The sequence below is a fragment of the Bos grunniens genome, chromosome 28 (genome assembly GCF_055505025.1).
Source record: "Bos grunniens cultivar Pamir isolate PY7600 chromosome 28, Bosgru_T2T1.0, whole genome shotgun sequence".
Taxonomy (NCBI): Eukaryota; Metazoa; Chordata; class Mammalia; order Artiodactyla; family Bovidae; genus Bos; species Bos grunniens.
Genome location: NC_141192.1, coordinates 8970152 through 8985662, shown reverse-complemented (window position 1 = coordinate 8985662; position 15511 = coordinate 8970152). Strand labels below are relative to the sequence as shown.

The 15511-nt window shown below is 38.7% G+C and overlaps 1 protein-coding gene across 7 annotated transcripts in view; it reads left to right on the top strand.

Annotated features, from left to right (window-relative positions):
• Positions 1-15511, top strand: part of NRG3 (neuregulin 3) — a 1239421-nt gene that overhangs the window by 303697 nt on the left and 920213 nt on the right. The gene's annotated exons all lie outside the window — the stretch shown is intronic.

The following is a 15511-nucleotide window of genomic DNA, read 5'->3' as shown; positions in this document are numbered from 1 at the left end:
AGTCAGACACGACTGAAGTGACTTAGCAGCAGCAGCAGCAGCAGCCTCCCTTTTGCTTTCTGAAAGAAAGTGTTAAAGTTCAAGTTTGTGGTCTCTCCCTGACCTTCAGTTTTGGGCTAGTTTTCTGTGCATACTCACTAGCTGTCTGCCAAAACTCCATCTCAACACTGACAAGAGTGTGTATTTGTGGTTGTGTATTTGTGAGGCATGCAGTATGCTGGAGTGCCCATTGGCCAATTGGTGGGGTCCGTGGACAAGGTGTCTCTAGAGGCTGTTGGACAGGCTTCTTCATGGGGGACACAATACCATTACTAGGATCTGTATGACTTTAATGCCTGCTGAGAGTCCTGTCTGCTGCTCTTCCAGGCTCTTCCCATTCCCCAGTAGTTCAGTAGTGACATCATATTCTGGATGAGGTGAGAGAGATGGCAGCATTCTACACAACTGGGTGAACTCAGGCACTCACTCACAGACTGTCGCTTTCTTCAGCAAGAGAAATTCTGGGCTGAGGAAGATCTCTTTTGGCACTGAGCTGTGCTGTCTTGTGAGAAGTGTGATATGGATAAAGCTGAACTGTTCTTCATATGCATTCAGACTTTCTAGGGCATCTGAACTTGTATTATTTTTTGTATGTGTGTGTGCTCCAGTGGTAGCTGAAACTTCTCTCTGGGATACTTCCCACAAAGTCTCTTTTATCCATGGGTGGTTGTCCAAGACAGTGTTCTCCAGGGGCTCCTGGCTTGTGGCTGAGAAGGTTTGTAGCTGGCTCATAGGCCACTGCAGGATTCACAGCTGGAACCAAAGTCTCTATGCCTGACATCCAACATACAGGTGGGTGATACTCCTTCTTGGTTCCTTGGCATTGGGTGTTGGATCCCACAACTCCAACAGAGGTATTTTTGTTTGTGGGTAATTGTTGAATCATTATTGTTGCGGGGGAATGAAACGTGGAATGTTTTATTTAGCCATCTTCTGATGTCACTATTACCTTTTAAAAATAGGTATAATATGTGATATATAACAGAAATTGCTCTTTGAGAAGGTGGATATTGCACTGATGAAATATCCATAATCTCCTGTCTACTGTGCCATATATTAGTGTAATTATGAAGGAGACATAAGGAAATGCCATAAGCAGTCTCCACAGGGCCTCAGGCTTCTTAACCAGTTCTCATATGGCTGTTGTATAAATGCTAATTACAAACATATCATAATAAAGAGGGAATGGCTACTGGTAACATGTACCTGCTAATTTGGTGTCTTATTTATGACAGCACAGTGAGGCTTATAGTCAAAGACAGTGGAAGACAGAGAGCACTCAGTAAAGCAGCGTCCTCTGCTTCGTAGGCTGAGGCAGGCTGGGAATTTGTTTCAACTTTGTTATATAATAATTCATTTAATAAAAGCAATATTGATTAGTGACCCAAGACTCTGAAGCCTTATTTATTATGTGTGGAAACATAAGCTTTTCATTTCCATAATTTATATTTCATTCATTTATAAAAATAACAAAAGTTCAGTATAGAACAGAATATAGAAATATGTGTAAACAATGTCACAGAATCCTCTCTCCTAACCTCAGCTGCTACCATGTCTTCACTTTTATGTTCTAAAACTAAATGATTATTTTCTGATTTACATGATAGTAACTGATGCTAAAGCTGAAGCTCTAATCCTTTGGTTACCTGATGTGAAGAGCCAATTCATTGGAAAAGACCCTGAAGCTTGGAAACATTGAGAGCAGGAGGAGAAGGGAGTGGCAGAGGACGAGATGGTTGGATGGTATCACCGACTCAATGGACATGAGTCTGAGCTAACTCTGGAAAATAGTGAGGGACAGCAAAGCCTGGTGTGCTGCAGTCCATGGGATCACAAAGATTTGGACATGACTTAGTGACTGAACAACAACAATTGTTTAAGAGAGAAATACTTTTAAATACAGAACTATGGGAGAAATGATATAGCTCAGTGTTGAAACAGAGTTTTCTTTGCTTATAAGATTTGGCCATTTCCATTTTTTGGCAGCTTAAAGAGGGTTATTTTCAATTTGTCCTCTTTATTACTGTGGACAGGAAATGTTTTTAGACAGTTTACCTTTCTGAATTCTCAAAAAGAAAGCGCAATATTCATTCCTCACAATATTCATTCCAATAGATTGTTTAAAAAAATTGTATTTATTTTTTCCTACAAATATTCAGTATGTCCCCTTCTGTCTTAAAAGTAGATATACCTGGATCCCATCCAGCATCAGCTCTGTTCACCAAATGGGTGTTATGTTCAAGTAACATAATTCCTCTTAAGCCTCATCTTCCTTATCTAAAAACTGTAGAATAAAGTTCACCTCCTCAGATAATGTGAGCCTATATGAACTGCCTGCCAATAATTGATACTTGGTAACTATAAGCCAGCTTCTTTTCCCCTTTATGTCAATATCACCTATTAATTCAACCGTTTTATTTGGCAGAGTTATTAATATGTATATCTCTTGGGAAAACATTTCCATAAAGAGGTCTATAAAGAAGAAACTTCCAATGAATTTACAGAATTTATCCTCCCACAAACTTTATGTCCCAAGGTATCTTCCTGTTTGAAGGGTTTGAAAGAAGACTGGAGTTTAAGATGATGTTGGTATGTTTGAGACATCTAATACTTTTATATTTTGTTACATTTTTAGTGTCTGTTAATAATATAGGTATGATCATCAGCATGGAACTGCAGTACAAGTATATCTATGTTGGAACTATCAATTGTTATTAATGTCTCATGGGAAGGAACTATTTTAGAACTTTGTGGTAGTTTATAGATGGCATTACCATGGAAACGGTGGAGATTATATATTTTTAATTTATTCCTTAATTTTCTTTAAACTACTTTGTCACTGCCTCAGCAGGAAACCCTGTCTATAGAAATGACAGTGATTTAATGATCATTATGAAGTTGTCCAACATTCTTGTGATTTGCTTTGAAAGACATTGACTTTGGGTATCTTTGAATGTATTATTCAAGTCATGCTAAGCCCATTTAAAGTAGAGTTTACAGGGAAGAGAAGTATATTTTCTTATTGCAATTTATCATCCAGTAATGGTGAATGTTAACACTCAAAATTTAAGGCCAAATGTAGCTCAAGAATGAGCTGACTAATGGCTGTCTTGCTCTTGAAGAAAGTATATTGCTTTTGTACTTAACCAAACAGTCATTTAAAAGTATAAAAAGCTATTTAATAGCTACAAATCTTATTCCAAGAAGAATGTTCAATCTTTAATACAAAATGAGCCAAAGAAACAGGCTGCTGGATTGTTAAAGGAAATAAACAGTATCTCAGATTTTTTTCTTATAAATCTCTTGCTTCATGTCAGGGTCACACTGATAACAGGTTAGAGGTTTATATGTTAGGAAATTTACTTTGCAAAATATGGGCTATTCATAAATTAACCCTGAGGAATATAAAATACAGTGACATTGATTCCACATATCTATTGGATGCCAATTCCAGGAGGTTGGAAAGGTCTATTAGAGAGAAATGTAATATTAACTGGAGAATCCAAAGAGAAAAGAGACAAGGAATGCTAGGTAGATAAAATGGCAGAAATGAGTACCATTTACAGAATATGTAAGGTGTGCATGGAGAGTGAGGTGTGTATGGGGGTGAAGGTTGTGCAGAAAATTCCTTGCTGGCTATGAAGTTTGAATGGAAGTCTATCTAGGAAATGGGAGAGGTGGAATAAAGATCCTTCAGTTCTGTAGTATGTTAGTGAGTGATGTTTGGGACAAAGGAGAAAGTTATGCTCATTGTACTGTTGCTTCTAGGAGGATAACACCATGCGGTTAGGATTGGGAACCTTGTAGGGTTGTTCAGGTCAGTCTCCTACCTTTATGCCTGATAATGATTGTTACAATAAACTACTTCTACTTAGGCAGATTAGAGTATGATCTTCATTTACTAGAAAGGAAATCCTTTGTCTTGTTGGGACAGTAACTGAATCAGGCTGAAATGAATGAAAAATGCAACCCTGTTATATTTCATGGCTGGCAATTTGGTCTCAATTTGTTTGATAAAGGAAGTGGCTAATGTATGGTTTGTCCATTGGAAAAGTTAATTTTTCATTAAGGCAAGAGTTAAGTTTTCTTCCCTGGTGGCTCAGTGGTAAAGAATCCACCTGCCATTGCAGGAGACACAGGAGACATGAGTATGATTCCCGAGGCGGGAAGGTCCTGCATGCTGCAGAGCAGCTGTTGAGCCAGCCTGTGCTCCAGAGCCTGAGGGCCCAACTAATGAAGTCCATGCACCCTGTAGCCAATGCTGTGCAGCAAGAAAAGCCAACTGCAGTGAGAAGCCTGTGTGCTGCAACGAGAGAGTAGCCCCGCTCACTGCAACTAGAGAAAAGCCTGCACAGCAGTGAAGACTAAGCACTGCTAAAGATAAAATAAGCGAATAAATAAGTAATTTAAAAAATCTGTTAAGTTCATAATTTCTCAAAAAATTATTCAAATTTGTCAACTGAATGTTTGAATAATGCATTTTGACCTTGGTTTTTAATCAGTTTCCTTTGAACATGCCTATAATATCTGTTGCTTCCCAGATGGCACTAGCGCCAGTGCAGGAGACATAAGAGACTTGGGTTCAGTCACTGGTTCTGGAAGATCCCCTGGAGGAAGGCATGGCAACCCAATCCAGTATTCCTGCCTGGAGAATCCCATGGACAGAGGAGCCTGGTGGGTTATGGCACATAGGGTCACAAGGAATCAGACAAGACTGAAATGGCTTAGCATGCACACATGGTATATTACAGAATACATATGCATGGTTATTTGTTTGTGTATGTGTGCCTGTGTGTATTGTATTTAAGAGATTTTAAAAAAGGCCCTTTAGGAGAGATGTTTATAGTGTTAAAATCTGATGTCTTCCTAAAGTGCATTTGTATGGATAAATTAGGTATATATTCTTCTGTGGAGAAGGCAATGGCACTCCACTCCAGTTCTCTTGCCTGGAAAATCCCATGGATGGAGGAGCCTGGTAGGCTGCAGTCCATGGGGTTGCAAAGAGTCGGACACGACTGAGCAACTTCACTTTCACTTTTCACTTCAATGCGTTGGAGAAGGAAATGGCAACCCACTCCAGTGTTCTTGCCTGGAGAATCCCAGGGACAGGGGAGCCTGGTTGGCTGCCGTCTATGGGGTCGCACAGAGTCGGACATGACTGAAGCGACTTAGCAGCAGCAGTATTCTTCTGTAACTGGTCCAACTGTTGAGTTTAATGAGGCTACTGCTGATGCTGATTGTGAATGGAGACTTGCAAATTTATTGTCATATCAGCTCTCCTCTTACATTGTTTTGAGATCATTCCTTTAGGCTTATGCACTTTTTCTTCACTTGTAAATAAAATGCCACAAATGCTTGCTGTTGAAATCCTGAGAGATGTGGCATATTATTTTTATAGGAATCTCTCTCTCTTTTAACCATTCTCACTTGATTAAAATAAGAGTTTTTTTTTTTTCTTTTTTCAGCCTGATCATTTGCACACTGGAAATGAAATCTCTCATGGGGATTAGTTTAGGCACTCAAGCTTTCCATTCAGGTGAAGGTGTGAAAAATACATGACAAGGCTTTTATTCAAATGGGGCATGAGAAGTGAGGAACAAGAAGAAAATGAGAGTATTTGGTTGAAGATCTTTTTCTGTGCTGCAAATTTCATTTTCTCTGAGAATTGGGAGGAAGGAAAATAAAAAAGCAAAAAGGTAGAACAATAGGAAGGCCGTACATTAAAAAAAAAAAGACATGGTTTGATTTAGTCTAACAAAGCAAAGACTTTCATGAAGGCTGCAAGGTACAGCGAGGTGCATCACGGGAAAGGAAAATTGCTGAATGCACAGCTTAGGAAGCCAGTGGCAGTGACAGGCATGCATGTACCCCGTTGTGTATGCAGCGGTTCTCTGTCATACTCAGGGGATTCGTCTGGCATTTAAAGCCATTCAGGATCCGACTCCTGACTGCCACTTCAGCTTCACACTCCTTCCCTCTCTCAGGGCCTCTCATGCCTCCAGCTCTGTGTGGCTTCGTGAATACATCGCTGGTTCTCACATCTGTCGGTGCACTCCCTTCGTTTGCCATGCCCCTTCTCTGTTGCTCTATCTGTTGTACTCATACTTCAAGATTTAGTTTCAGTACCATTTTATTTCTCTGCCATCTCCCTCCGGGTTACCTAGATGCCTGGACCCCTCTGTACTCCCACAGTACTCTGAGTTCACTCCAGTTACAATTCCTTTTACAGAGTATTTTAAGCCTATTTTACTTTTCTGGATCTATGATTAAGTGGAAAGAACCTAAGAATAAGATGCCTTATTTAGGTTTTAAGTCACATAGCATCTGGCACTATCCCTTGAATATGGCTATTTGCTAAGTCTCTTCACTTGTGTCTGACTTTTTGAGACTCCATAGACTGTGGCCCACCAGGCTCTTTAGTCTGTGGGATTCTCCAGGCAGGACTATTGGAGTGGCTGCCATGCCCTTTTCCAGGGGATCTTCCCAACCCAGGGTTTGAATCAGTGTGTCTTGTGTCTCCTGCATTGGCAGGCAGGTACTTTACCACTAGTACCACCTGGGAAACTCAAGTAGGCATGTGTGTGGGGTGTGTGCGTGTGTGTGTTAGTTGCTCAGTTGTATCCAACTCTCTGCAATCCCATGGACTGTAGCTCTCTAGGCTCTTCTGTCTGTGGAATTCTCCAGGCAAGAATACTGGAGTGGGTTGCCATTCCCTTCTGTAGGGGATCCTCCTGACCCAGGGATTGAACTTGGGTCTCCTGCATTGCAGGCAGATTCTTTACTGTCTGAGCCACCAGTAGCTATATAATAAATTTTGATTGCATATAATTTGCAAGATGGAATGCAGAATAAAAGGTGGTTATTTAATAATAAAAGGTGGGATTATTTAATGTTTGAAAGATATTGTCCTAGGTTTTCTGGGAAGAGAGATAGAAATACAAGGAAAAAACAGGCCACTTTTCAAAATGAACTAGAAATGGAAATACATGTGATTAACTCACATTTAAAGCTATGTGTGAATGTTGTCAAGAAGTTACTTGGGAGAGGGTCCTAGGAATTGAGTGGAAGGTGAAGTCTAAATTTCTTTTTTTTTTTTGACATAGTAATATTCTTGGAAGTTTGTTTTGTTTTGTTTTGTTTTTTTGCATTTTCCTTTTTTTTTAATTTTTCAATTCACTGAGAAGTGGTAGAAAGGCTTCATAAATAAAAAAGCGTTTGAACTGAGCCTAGAGGTTCCACAAAGGAGTTGTTTATTATTTGTTATTGTTTTTCTTGATCAGACATTTATTGAGCTCATATAGCCTGCAAGAATTTAAGCCCTGTATTTCTACATAGGTTGACAAGCATGAATTTAATTAGCCTTTTCTAAAAATTAGTAAAAGAAGCAAATCACATTTCACCACCTAAATGCCACAGAATCATATAAGTATCTTATGCTGAGTGACAGTGTTAAAGAAGCTAATGTACTTACTCTGTTGCCCTGTCTCTTAGCAGTGCTTTGACTACCAGTTTGAGGGCAAAAAAAAAAAAACAAAAACCCACATAAATTTGAAATTCTGCATTTTCCTGGGTAAATTTATAGGATAATTAATGCTTTATCAAGGGCTTCAGAAATCTGAAAACAACTATGAACAGAATGTACCATAACCGTGGGCTCTGCAAGACATTTTTAAAGTGTAACTCTGTGCCCTGTGTCCTTCACAAAACAACAACAAGAAATGGGCCCATAAGTGACAAGAAGGCTGTTATAAATTTGAATAACTCAAACAGTACTTGGAACAGACAAGTAGTGGACTCTAAATGCAGGATTTTTCTAAAGTACATACAACTGAAAAGAATATTTCAAGGATAAAGACGAAGATTCAATCAGTCCTTGGTCAGTGCAGGTGGTGGTATAGAAACAATTTCAGCAGTCTGATCTAGGTATTAATATTTGAATGGATTAGACTTAGATTTGATCAGTGAGGATGTGAAACTCCCTCTAAATCAGGGAAGTAATAAACTAGAACAAATATAAATCTGGGAAAATTAACAAAAATATGTACACTATTGGCTTCCCAGGTGGCGCTAACTGTAAAGAACCTGCCAGTGTAAGAGACCTGAGAGATACAGGTTCCATCCCTGGGTCGGGAAGATCCCCTAGAGGAAGGCATGGCCACCCACTCCAGTATTTCTGCCTGGAGAATCCCATGGATGAGGAGCCTGGCGGGCTGCAGTCCATGGGTCACAAAGAGTCGGACACAATTGAAACAACTTGGCATGAACAATATAGGGGAGAACGTATACATATGTTTGTATGGCTGGGTCCCTTTGCTGTTCATCTGAAAGTGTCACAACATTGTGAATAGGCTATACCCCAATACGAAATAAAAAGTTAAAAAAACGTTGGATTAAGAATAAAAAAGTATGTACAATATTTGGAGTTTTGAGGGAGTGGGAAAATACATACAATAATACATTGTTAGTGAGTTTAGACATAGGTAAAACCATTCTTTCTTGATATCACAATGAATTGTCATGTTATTTGCTAAATGGAGACTGGTAAGGGACAGAGATGGGAATACCAGACCACCTGATCTGCCTCTTGAGAAATTTGTATGCAGGTCAGGAAGCAACAGTTAGAACTGGACATGGAACAACAGACTGGTTCCAAATAGGAAAAGGAGTACGTCAAGGCTGTATATTGTCACCCTGCTCATTTAACTTCTATGCAGAGTACATCATGAGAAACGCTGGACTGGAAGAAGCACAAGCTGGAATCAAGATTGCCCGGAGCAATATCAATCACCTCAGATATGCAGATGACACCACCCTTATGGCAGAAAGTGAAGAGGAACTCAAAAGCCTCTTGATGAAAGTGAAAGTGGAGAGTGAAAAAGTTGGCTTAAAGCTCAGCATTCAGAAAATGAAGATCATGGCATCTGGTCCCATCACTTCAAGGGAACTAGATGGGGAAACAGTGGAAACAGTGTCAGACTTTATTGTTCTGGGCTCCAAAATCACTGCAGATGATGACTGCAGCCATGAAATTAAAAGACGCTTACTCCTTGGAAGGAAAGTTATGACCAACCTAGATAGCATATTGAAAAGCAGAGACATTACTTTGCCAACAAAGGTTCATCTAGTCAAGGCTATGGTTTTTCCTGTGGTCATGTATGGATGTGAGAGTTGGACTGTGAAGAAGACTGAGCGCTGAAGAATTGATGCTTTTGAACTGTGGTGTTGGAGAAGACTCTTGAGAGTCCCTTGGACTGCAAGGAGATCCAACCAGTCCATTCTGAAGGAGATCAGCCCTGGGATTTCTTTGGAAGGAATGATGCTAAAGCTGAAACTCCAATACTTTGGCCACCTCATGCGAAGAGTTGACTCATTGGAAAAGAGTCTGATGCTGGGAGGGATTGGGAGCAAGAGGAGAAGGGGACGACAGAGGATGAGATGGCTGGATGGCATCACTGACTTGATGGACGTGAGTCTGAGTGAACTGCGGGAGTTGGTGATGGACAGGGAGGCCTGGCGTGCTGTGATTCATGGGGTCGCAAAGAGTCGGACACGACTGAGCGACTGATCTGATCTGATCTGATCTGAAGGGACAGAGAATAGAGAATAATTAAGAATTTATGAATTCTGTTTGGAACATCCTAAAGGATAATAGGAATTCAGGTGGGGAGCAGGCCATTGGTATGCATGCGAATTTGGAACTTCAGGAAGGAATTCAAGCTGGAAGATATGAGAGTCACCAGTATAGAAATGGTACGTGAAGCTATGGGACCTCAGTTATCACTGACTAGTGACTCATTTCACAACTGTGGATTAGCTGTCTGTTATGTGGAATGCACTACTCTTAGAATCTGTGGATGTTATGAAAATATGAGCTATGGGTCCCAGCTTTAAGGGGGCATATAATCTCATTTTATCTGTATCTGGTCAGTTACTCAGCCATGTCCAATACTTTGCAGTCTCATGGACTGCAGCCCACCAGGGTCTTCTGTATGTGGAATTCTTGTCTGCTCCAGACAAGAATACTGGAGCAGCTTGCCATTTCCTCCTCTAGGGGATATTCCCAAACCATGGATTGAACCCACATGTTCTGTGTCTTCTGCATTGGTAGGCAGATTTTTTACCACTAGTGCCACCTGTGAAGCCCAATCTCATTTTAAATGACTTTTATATATTAATAGAAATACTTGCTATAGGGTAAGTGATTCATGAAACACATAAAATGAACATATCATTTTGTATCTAGTGGCCAGCTCTTTGTATATATTGGCCATAGTGTTCACATGGATTTGTCTAGAGTAGGTAATTTCCCGCCCCCCCCCCCCAATTTTATTGATAAGGAAGTTGAGACAAGAGTACTTTCAGTGCGTTTTATATATTCACTGGTAGTAAATGGAGTTTCTCGATGTCAGACTCTGGTCTGTTTCATTAAAAACCTGTTCTCTGTTCAAACATCTTTACTCACTACTTTTCATAATAAGTCTGTTGTCACTAAATCCTAGACTTCTTGACCCAAACCGTCTGAATAATGATCACAGCATCCCTCTAGGAAAGAGAAGTATCAACTGCAATTACTCCTACTTGATGGATGGGACTCCTGGTTTACTTTAAGTGAAGTAATTAAGGTTGCCCATGGGCAGGTCAGCCATGTGGAAGCTGGCTCTTTACATTCTTCTTAGGTTCATATACTGCAGCGTATTGATTCTTACATAATATATTTAATGGCTTGATTTGACAAAGTGGCTCATCACTCTTGATCTTCCCCCCACCAGTGATTCCCAACTCTCCTGTGAGCTGCACTCACAGGAGTGAATGGAATAGAAAATAAAACCTTATTTAACCAGAATGGATTTTGTTCTTAAAGCAAAAGAAAATAGACCCATTTTTCAAAGGTCAATTCTTATTCTATAAGATTTCTGCAATTATCTGTTGAATTTGAGTCTAGTTCAAGTAAAGATTGATTTCCAGGACAGGTTCAGATGCTCAAAGAGTAGAGCAAAAAAAGAGGTGGATAGCCATTGTACCTGCATACTTGTGAGCTTAAACAGGTTGACTCAACAAACTTTACCAAGTTTTCCTCTTTTGGGGGATTCCTGGAGAAGTGGACATTACATGGCAGGCTGCATTAGTACCAAGGGCCCTGCTAGGTATGAAGAAGTGCCATGATTTTGTTGACCCTTCTGTATGTCAAGGATACTATTCTCATTGCAAAAGTTAGTCACTGACTTTCTACCTTGTCATCTCCTTGTTCTATTCCTCATCTCTTTTTGGACATCCCTTCAAGTTAAGGGCAAAGAGAAGGCGCCAAGTTACTAGCTGTCCTTTCTCACTGAACCCAGGAGAATGCACCTAGGTGTTGAGTGAGTGAACATCCACTTTTTCTCAGTCTATGATTCTTGTTACTGGCAGAGAAGCTAGTAAGTCAAAACCAAAACAATGTGGGCCATGTAACCGTGGCATTTATTCCTTTCCAGGAGATTGGAAAGCAAGGGGCTCTTTCCAATATATGAACTCCATTTAACCCTTTCATATATAAGCTAAAGCCTTACCTTCATTACTTACTTTGTATGATGAACAAATCTCTCCATGTTCTCTTACCTACAACAGTCAGCTAGATCATGTGAAGCCCCACCTCTAATTCCTGGTTACTTTATTAAAATGCTGTTACCCCCAAAGGGAACCAGTTGGCAGGGTAACAGAGAATGGAGAGTATTCAGTTAGATTCCTCTGGTGCTCTGCTTTCCTTTGCCAACATCTCTTTCACATGATTTTCTCATCTTAAACAATTTTCCCTTCTAGTTTAATAAATGTTCTCATTTGACCTTCGACTCAAACACAGATTATCTTAAAAAATTGCCCACAACTGAAGAAATGACCTAGTCTAATTCTCAGGGAAAATGCCTCCGTTCTTGTGCATTCTATGCTTTGTCATTACTATTTTAAGTTCTCTGCGTATTAACTTTTCATTCTGGATTTAAAACAAATGTTTATCAATCATACAAAATTTGGATAATATGACCAAGCACCAAGAAGAAAAAACATATCTGAATACAGATATAGTATTATTGATATTTAAGTAATATAGTTGTTAAGGGCTTTGAGTTTGGATTAGCCATCATTGCCACTCAACACATCAGTAGGTGAATGAGAAATATGAATTCAGATAGGGCCATAAATGGTGGAAAGTCCCTGACATATCTGTGTGTAGGGTTAGGTGAAGGCTGGGGAAGGGAGTGCTCATTTACAAGTAACCAAAGAAGACCTCTCTGAACAGAGATCTGAATACTGAGAAGTAACATTCTAGGAAGAGCAAACACCCTTGCATGGGAACCTTCTTGCCCTGATTGAGGCTAGAGTCTTCAGGTTAGTGGGCAAGATGAGAAGTGCTAGATCTTAGAGACCAGAGAATGGAGGCTCCTGATCCCATGGTAAGAAGTATGGATCTGAAGTGTGGTGGAAAGTTACAGTCAGTTTCAACCAAGGGACCTATGTGATTGGATCTATAGTTTGAGAGAATCGTGATGGCTGCAGTATTTGGAATGGATTTTAGAGCAGAGGCGTGCACGTAGTAGTGGGGAAGATAAAACACCAGATTAGCAATATGATTTGGAGGCGGAGATGGCAGTACTTGACTGAAGACCAATAAAAGAGAGATAAAAATAAAGTGTCCAGAAAAACAACATTTTTGCCTACTCATAATGGAAAACTAGGGGAGGAACCAATTTGAGGAAGGGAGGCCAAAGAAGGGGAAATGAAGGGTTTTATTTTTGGACATTTTAACTTGAACCTGGAATAGTAGTCTGGAACTCAAGGGAAAAGTTGGCATTTGAGACATAAATCAATAGTATTAGAAATAGAGATAAAAGTAGAGGTAGAAGCTATATGTGTCATTATAGGATAGTATTTTTACTCTTCTTCGTATTTGATTTAATGTATCTTTCTAAAAACCTCATATCTTAATATTTCTTTATACTTGATGTAACTTGTTTATTTTACAGTTATTTCTGTATGTATCTACTATGTACATACATTTCTTCATTTTTTATTTGCTTGTAATACTGATTTTCAAACCATGTATGCAGCTGAGCTGGGTCTTAGCAAAAGGAGGGCAGCCTGACTCTTGTTAACAAACTAAAAGCTACAATTTTATCTCAGTCAGTAGAAATACTGGGAGAAAAGGCATGAATGATTTTAAGAATTTTGAAAAGAAATACAATTTGCTCTTCAGTTCTGACATCTAGCACTAATAGATGCTCAGTAATAATTTATTTGCAGACTGATTACAGTCTCTCTAGAATTATATGAAGGTGACTTTCCCCCTTTGCTTTGGCAGAACAGAATACTGCAATTTATAATAATGTCAGGTTGTAGGCAGAATAGCTTATTTTAATTTGCATTTATAAAATTAGGGAACATGATATTTTTCACACTTTTTTTTTCAGCATTTTTTGTGCTTTTGTAAATACTCATGTTTGCTTCCTACTTTTTGACTGAGGATCACTTTTTGTTTTCCCATGATAAAACTCTTGATATTTAAAGGTTATTAAAATGTTTCTTTGTCATAAACATATTAAATACTTTTCCTTTCCAGTTTATTTACCTCTTAATTGTATTGAGTGACTAAAAAACCACAAATTGCACTTATATGTATCTTCTTTTTTTGAGGGTGGATGTGCGTGGAATGTGTAGAAGAGATTAATATTTTATGTTGCTAAATTAGCCCATCTTAAGATATTCTAAAGGAAAATAGCCCTTGAAAAACCAAGTCTTATTTTTCCAATTGAAAGAGGTTTCAATATTCCAAACAAATGCAAATAAATAGCTGCAAACTTAAGTACACCAAGTCATCATTTTAAAATTATAAATCAGCTTGCCATTTGTTCTCTTGTTATTTATTTCCTATTTGTCCCATCTGTTCTTCGTTCTCTTTCTGTCTTCTTTTAAAGTAATTGTATATTTTTATGAGTCCATATTATGTCCTTTGTTAGCTTATTAGGTATAAATCTATGCTTTGTTATTTTAGCTACTGCCTTAGGGTTTATGTCATAGATCTTTAACTTACCATCTACCTTTAAGTGATATTGTATCAATTCGTGTGTAGTATAAGAACCTGACACTACTATCTTCCATTTCTTTTCTCCTGGCTTTTGTGCTATTGTTGACATTCGTTTTCCTTTTACATATATTATAAACTACACACTGAGTTATTATTTTTGTTTGAACAATCAAGTGTCTTTTAAAAAATTTAAATATCAAGAAAGAATCTTATGTATTTACCCATGGGTTACTGTTTCTGGTCTTCATTGACCTATTTAGATCCATAATTCTACCTGTATTAGTTTCCTTCTGCCTGAAGGACTTGCTTGAATACTTCTAGTGGGTCTCGTGGTGATGATTTTGTATCTCTGAAACAATCTTATTTCACCTTCATTGCTGAAAGATATTTTCCTTAAGATGTTCCGTACCCTACCCCTCACCCATTACTTTAAAGATGTTTCTTGACTGATTTTTGGCTTGTATTGTTTTTGATGATATATTTGCTGTTATTCTTACCTCCATTTCTATGTATGTAGTATGTCTTTTCCTTCTTGCTGCTTTTAGGGTTTTTCTTTTCATGTCAATTTTAAGAAATTTGTTGATGCTATTCCTTAGTGTAGTGGTATTTACTTATTCATTCTTGTGCTGGGATTCCTCGAGCTTCTGGGATCTGTGAGTTTATAGTTTTATAAAATTAGAGAGATTTTCAGCCATTATTTTTTCAATATGTTTCAAATTCAGGTAACTGTTTTTTTTTTCTTCACCATGGGTCACATTTCCCAGCTTTTGTGCATTCCTGATATTTTTTTTTATTGGATAGTAGATATTCTGAATTTTTCTTCTTAGGTGCTGGATAAATAATTTTTATAAATAATTTTTAGCTTCATTCTGGGATGCAGTTCATTGACTTGGAAAGTATTTGATCTTTTTAGTTCTTATTTTAATGACTTGTTAGGCTGGACTGGAGCAAAACAACTGTTCAGTCTAGGGGCTAATTATTCTTGAGATGTTCACTCTAGGCTAATTGTTTCCATTCCTGAAATGTGACTTTCTTAAGAATAAACAAATGACTATTAATTTAACCCCAAATATGACTTAGTGGCAAGCATCCAAAGAGAGTAACAAGGGGACTAGTCCACCTTGTACAGAATTTAGTAATAATTGCTCTGTTTATTGTCAAATTTTAATACCCGTGAGCTTAAAATTTTGCTTGCTGTTTAGTCACTAAGTTGTGCCTGACTCTTTGTGTTCCTGTGGACTGTAGCCTGCCAGGCTCCTCTGTCCATGGGATTTTCCAGGCAAGATTACTGGAGTGAGTTGCTGTTTCCTTCTCCAGGGGATCTTCTGGACCCAGTGGTCAAACTTGTGTCTCCTGCTTGGCAAGCAGATTCTTTACCACTGAGCCACCGAGGAAGCCAGAGCTTCAGATTAGTCCATT